This window comes from Triticum aestivum, chromosome 6B (assembly GCF_018294505.1).
Source record: "Triticum aestivum cultivar Chinese Spring chromosome 6B, IWGSC CS RefSeq v2.1, whole genome shotgun sequence".
Lineage (NCBI taxonomy): Eukaryota > Viridiplantae > Streptophyta > Magnoliopsida > Poales > Poaceae > Triticum > Triticum aestivum.
The window spans coordinates 132,064,495-132,070,714 of record NC_057810.1 but is presented as its reverse complement, the minus strand read 5'-3'; the positions used below and the strand labels follow the sequence as shown (position 1 = coordinate 132,070,714).

General features: G+C 50.9%; 1 long non-coding RNA gene across 2 annotated transcripts; it reads left to right on the top strand.

The window, feature by feature from the left end:
- The first annotated feature begins 4,573 nt into the window (after positions 1–4,573).
- LOC123133748 (uncharacterized) lies at positions 4,574–5,798 on the top strand. Of its 2 annotated transcripts, XR_006465381.1 has the most exons (4): positions 4,632–4,696; positions 4,765–4,971; positions 5,160–5,254; positions 5,481–5,798. It is a non-coding gene; the product is annotated as an uncharacterized lncRNA (long non-coding RNA). The 2 variants fall into 2 exon arrangements; XR_006465380.1 differs by having other exon boundaries at positions 4,574–4,971.
- Positions 5,799–6,220: the final 422 nt, after the last annotated feature.

The window sequence follows — 6,220 nt, the reverse complement described above, 5'->3', positions numbered from 1 at the left end:
TGAGAGACTGACAGGCAGGCTCCACCTGTCAAGTTTTAATTTTCAAACGAGGGAAAAAGAGCGCGACGGTGCCCGAGAGGTGCGGTGGTCGCCGGCGGCGATCCACGGCGAGGCAAGGTGATCGGGGGTTACCTTCGTGATCAGTGCACCTTTCCGCGTCTGTGGGTGGTGGTGGTGGTCGCCGGCGAGCACTGTGTCGACGGCGGCCCTTGCTCCGGCGGACGGCGGTTCGGGCAGTCGTGGATTTCACCGGAGGGAGCTGCGGGGATCAAATAGGAGTGGGGGTTAGTCTCCGAGTTGCTCGAGAGGGTTGCTGACGAGGTCAGGGCGCCGGAGACGGCCTCACCGGAGTGAATCGAGGTGGAGGCCGAAGCGGAACGAGGCGGTCGGAGTTGGGGAAGAAGGGCCCCTCGAGGCTCTTCCAGTGGCTAGGCGGGGTCTAATGAGGTGGTGGAGTTGTGCGGGGGCGAGAGCAAGCTCGGGGGTGCTATTTATAGCCGGCCCGAGGCGGTTTCCATGAACGGATAAGTCCGGCGGGTGATTACGGCGGCGCTGTGGCGGGACAGTCGGCTTAGGAGCTTGAGCATCGCCTAGGTGGAGCAGTGGTGCCATTTCAGGATCCAACTCAGCACGGGAGGGAGGGTTACGGCCTACCCACGACGGAACGGCAGCACGGCCCGTTGGCGGCAGAGAACGCGCTCTGCGCGTGCCAGGCCACGGTGACGGTGCTGCATGCGTGCGCTGGCAAGGAGGTGGCCACGCAGAGCTACCAGGAGGATTGGGCGGCGCCGAACGGCGTTCTGCCACGGTGTTGTCCCCTGTCGGCCATTACAGTGGTTCAGCCGCCGCAAAGCACGCCGGCGCAGGCGGGCCAGGGTGCCACCGACGCCAGGAAGGCGCCAAGCGCGCGTGTGGAGCTCCGGACAAGAGGGAGGGGCTGTGAGCATCGAGCCAAACGCACAGTGGGCATGTGACTGAAGTTCTGTCGGGGAAACGACACTGAAACTCTGAATTTACTGAATATGAACAAAAACAGTGCATGACACGTGTTCGACAGAATGATTCTGGCATCTAGGGATTTTTCCTTGAGCTGATTTTTGGTGGAGAGGTCTCTCATTGCAACTAGAGGTTGCCTGAATTTTGGTGGAATTTTTGGAGAAGTGTAGATATGAATTTCACCAAATTTGGCAAATGTGGTCCAAACTTGCAGAGAGTGAAATTTGAAATATTTGAAAAGAAGAAGAGTGGATCAAGATGGTTCTGGTTGTGGGTACAAAGGACTATCCAGAGGTGTTGAGTTGAGGTTCAAAAATCAAATGCATTAGGGTACTTGCTTTGCAAATCACCTAGGCTCAAAAGAAAAGACAGAATTATTTTGGGAAGAGAAATAATTGGAATAAAATCCAAAAATGGATTTTATTAGTTTGGACAGAATGTTTGGGTTGTACCCAAGTGGGAGGAGGGGTTTTTGGGGAAGTTTTACCATAAGAGGCATGGTAAACAAGAATGGATCAAAATCAAAAGAAAGCCCAAAACAAAAGGTTTTCTTTTTAAAAGAAACTAAATCCAAGAAAGGATTTTTGAGAGGGCAAACTTAGAAGAGGGTTTTTAAGAAGGGTTTAAATGACCTTCTTCAAACCAAGCAAGGCTCTTTGTGAAAACAAAAATCACAAAAAAAAATGGGAGTGTCACAGCATCCGGGATTTTTCCTTGGGGTGTCTCCAGAACCGTCGCCCCCTGCTCTGGTATCCTTTGGGACAACACCTCGATGTCATCTGCAGGTCGTGGGGAGGTGGCCGTCGGGAGTGAACCCATCTCCGACTCACTCAAGGACCCATCCCAAGAGGATACCCCGAGATTAGACCCGGCCGGACTGCATACACGTACTCGGTGTTATTACAAACTATGAAGTTAAAGTCGCACGAAAGGTATTATAGAGTGCGGATACTTACGACTTCGCCCGGGGCTTGCCCCTGGGCAGCCACTCCTCCTTGTTGTAGGCGGCCGTAGTGGAGTGGTCTGGAAGGGATGCCTTTCCCTTCTTCGGCGTCCTAGCCTCCCCCTGTGGGGCGGCTTTCCTTTTCTTCTCCTCCCCAGTGCGGGGAGGGGGCATTTCTTCGTATTTCCCCCCGTCTCCATGGGAGGAATCTGCCTCGCCGTCCTCGGACGACGAGTCTATTACGGCCTTGCGTCGGAGACCCTTCTTGGTCCCCGCGGCCGCTTTCTTGGACCCTTCGGTCTCCCCGGACGGGGCGGCCTTCTTCCTCTTCTTCTCCTCCCCTTCATGGGAGGAGTGCGCCTCATCGTATTTGGGTGAGGCGTCCGGTGCAATCTCGCACCGGAGACCCTTCCTGGTCCCTGTGGCCTTCTTTTCGGCCTTCTTCCCCGGCACCTTGTAAGGCACCAGAGCCAGCATCTCCGTCAGGAGTGCGGTTGCTGGATCTTCGGGTAGCGGAGTCGGGCAGTCGATCCGCTCCGCCGTCTCCACATAATCCTGTTTTGACAGTATAATGACTTCAAGTCCTCCCACGAACACGTTGGGAAAGATACATCTTGTGATACTCAGAGGACTTAGCGGATTGGCAAGGCGCTTTGCGCTGAGTCTGCGGTCCTCAAAAGTGGGAGGAGGAACTTCGCCGGCCTTGAACAACACCTTCCAGACGTCCTTATGCGTCATGTCGAAGGGCTCATGCAGCATCTGGTGTTCGGCCAGATCGAACTCCCACATATTGAATGCCCGTCTTTGACACGGGAGGATCTGGCGGACGAGCATGACCTGGACCACATTGACAAGCTTGATCTTCTTGTCCCTCATACTTTGGATGCAGGTCTCGAGTCCGATCAGCTCCACAGGTTTTCCCCAGGCCAGACCCTTCTTTTCCCAAGAGGTGAGCTGCATGGGGATTCTGGATCGGAATTTGGGGGCCGCCACCCAATTGGCGTCGCGCGGCTCGGTGATGTAGAACCACCCTGATTGCCACCCTTTCACGGTCTCCACAAAGGAGCCGTCAAGCCATGTAACGTTGGGCATTCTGCCCACCATGGCGCCTCCGCACTCCGCCTGCTGGCCGCTAACGATCTTCGGCTTCATGCAGAAGATTTTCAGCCACAGGCCGAAGTGGAGCCTGATGCGGAGGAAGGCCTCGCACACGACGATGAACACCGAGATGTTGAGGATGAAATTTGGGGCTAGATCATGGAAATCTAGCCCATAGTAATACATGAGCCCGCGGATGAACGGGTGGAGTGGAAATCCTAGTCCGCGGATGAAATGGGGGAGGAATACAACTCTCTCCCGAGACTTTGGAGTGGGGGTGATCTGTCCCTCCCCTGGTAGCTTGTGTGCGATGTTTGCAGCCAGGTATGCGGCCGCCCGAAGCTTGGTAATGTCCTCCTCCATGATGGAGGAGGCCATCCACTTGCCTTCCGCTCCGGACATGCTGCGAATGGTCCTACGGAGAAGGTGAGAACTTGGGCGCTAGAGCTCGAGAGTGCGAGGATGGATGAGCAAAGGAGGAAGAAGGTGTGGGTAAGAATGGGGAATCCTTGTCCCTTTATAGAGGCAGTGAAAACTCTGCGCCTCCCCACTTTCCTGTTAAAATCGCTTATTTTCCAAGCATCACGTTAAATAAACATGGATGGGTTACCCGTACCCTTATTAATGAGAATCTCGTGATAAGGGGACACGATCTCTGCTTCGACAAGATGTGCCGAGATAACCGCCTCGCAATATGTGCGGTGGCCGGCTATGAGAAAACGGCTCGAATGATGACTCGGCCATGGTGTGATGTCGTGGTGTCAGCAGATTTGATTTGTGAAATATTTATCTCTCTACGGTGGTATGTGAAATTTGTCTTGCAGAGCCGGACACGATCCTTGTGTTCGGAAGTTATCTTGAAGTATTCGGAGATGGAACCCGCCTTGCAATGCCGAAGACAATCTACACGCCGGACTCATCGTCATTGAAGCCTGGTTCAGGGGCTACTGAGGGATTCCTGGATTAGGGGGTATCCGGACAGCCGGACTATATACTTTGGCCGGACTGTTGGACTATGAAGATACAAGATTGAAGACTTCGTCCCGTGTCCGGATGGGACTCTCCTTTGCATGGAAGGCAAGCTTGGCGATTCGAATGATAGATCTCCTTCTCTGTAACCGACTCTATGTAACCCTAGCCCCCTCCGGTGTCTATATAAACCGGAGGGTTTAGTCCGTATGACAACAACAATCATACCATAGGCTAGCTTCTAGGGTTTAGCCTCTATGATCTCGTGGTAGATCAACTCTTGTACTACTCATATCATCAAGATCAATCAAGCAGGAAGTAGGGTATTACCTCCATCAAAAGGGCCCGAACCTGGGTAAACATCGTGTCCCCAGTCTCCTGTTATCATTAGCCTTAGACGCGCAGTTCAGGACCCCCTATCCGAGATCCGCCGGTTTTGACACCGACACCCCCTATCCTGTTATGTAGAATCTTTGCTGAACTCCCTTGGTGTTAGTTGTTCTTGAACCGAAGAAACGTGCGGTCTGGAATTGACATCATTCAGTTCCTTGATGAAAACAAAGTTGCATGTCCTTTTAGTCTAATCGTAATATTATGCCTTGGAGCATATGATGGGGGTCAAATCGCAGTTATGAACTGCATTGCACGTGCATGAAGGCGAATGCTTTTTCTGGATGCCATTGCCATCTGGTACGTTGAGTTTATCAGTGAGTAATTGGTACAAAGTTCAGATTATCAGTTTATGTTTGTCTTGGCAGATCGATGGTTTCGCCGCGGTCGTCGGGAGAAATATCATCGACGGTAGGGGAAAAGCGGGTAGGCTGAGGCGGGCACCCACACCAAGCGGCCGACCCACGAAGGCGGCCATGCAGCTCCGCCTCGTGCCTCTCTCCCCATCTCTATGTTCGTGTCAAACCCAGCGCAAGGTAGAGGCAGAAGAGGAGGCCGGGAAGAGAAGCTGCAAGGTAGGAGGCTTTTGATCTGAAGGCAACAGTTGGACGATCTGCTCACAAAGACACACCTCTATTTTGAATTTCAACTTGAAAAGATTGATCAGGTCACGAATGTAGCTTGGCTATGTCTCTCACTGGTGCTGAACAATGTTTTGCTTATTTTCATCTTGGTTGCTGACATTGGTGGTGTTATCTGTCAGAGAAAGTTGTTGAAGTGGAAGAAGGTGAACCTGTAGAAGAGCTGAAAAAAGGACCTGGTAGAGACAAGGAAGCAAAGCCTAAACAGTATAATGATGTGAGTTCAAATTTCCTCTGTTTTCTTCCCTTCTTCATCTATATGATAGCATAGCTGTCTTCTAGATTATGCGAATGTCTTTGGTTGTCATATACTGCGGATGCATTGTAGTTTGATGTGTCGTCTGTATTAACTGCTCAACAGAGTTTCCTTGAATAATTATACAGATACTGTTCTATCTCTTATTGTTTCATAAAATTCTAATTAACCGCTCAACCTGTGACAGTACTACCTCGCCCAGCCGCGCATCCAAGATGCGGCGCTTGCTGGAAAGCTGGTCAAGTAGGTCCTCGACTGCGAGATTTAGCTGATTGATCCTGTGCATTAGCCTAATTGTTACAATAAACGGACTTACAACAATGATGCTTTCTATATTGAATTCTTATATTAGACCTCACCATTGCTTAGTTTCCTTTCCTGATGTCAAGACACAAAGAATTTGAGATTCAATTTATCTTTTTTAGTTTTCACACTAGAGTGCTTCATTTATATGTATTACTGTAGACACATGGGAATCCTCAAGGTGTCAGGCTTGTTCTTATTATTGCTCATGCAACCCTAAACTTCAGTTAAATGCCTCCTATCCCCAACATGCCTGTCCCAACTCGCAAAGTATCTAGGACAAAGAAAAGTGTACTATGAAAGGAAATGTGTGCCATTTTTATCAAATGCCTCCTATCCCACCCCCACCCATGTGTTTCTCCTAAGTCATCTGCCCTTCCCATGCTGCCTTTGCCTCCTTTGTGTATCACCAGATCATCATCGATGCTGGCCGCACCCGCACCATTGTCCCATCCACTTCTTCATCCTCCTCTCTACTACTTGCAAGTGTCGCAAGCTACAGACAACAATTTTTACTATGTTCTTGACATTGTAAAAGTCTCACGTTCTGGAACCTACACACTTAAATGTCTGCTAGAGATGTTTATCGCATCATAAACTATGTGTTCTACACATGCCAACGGC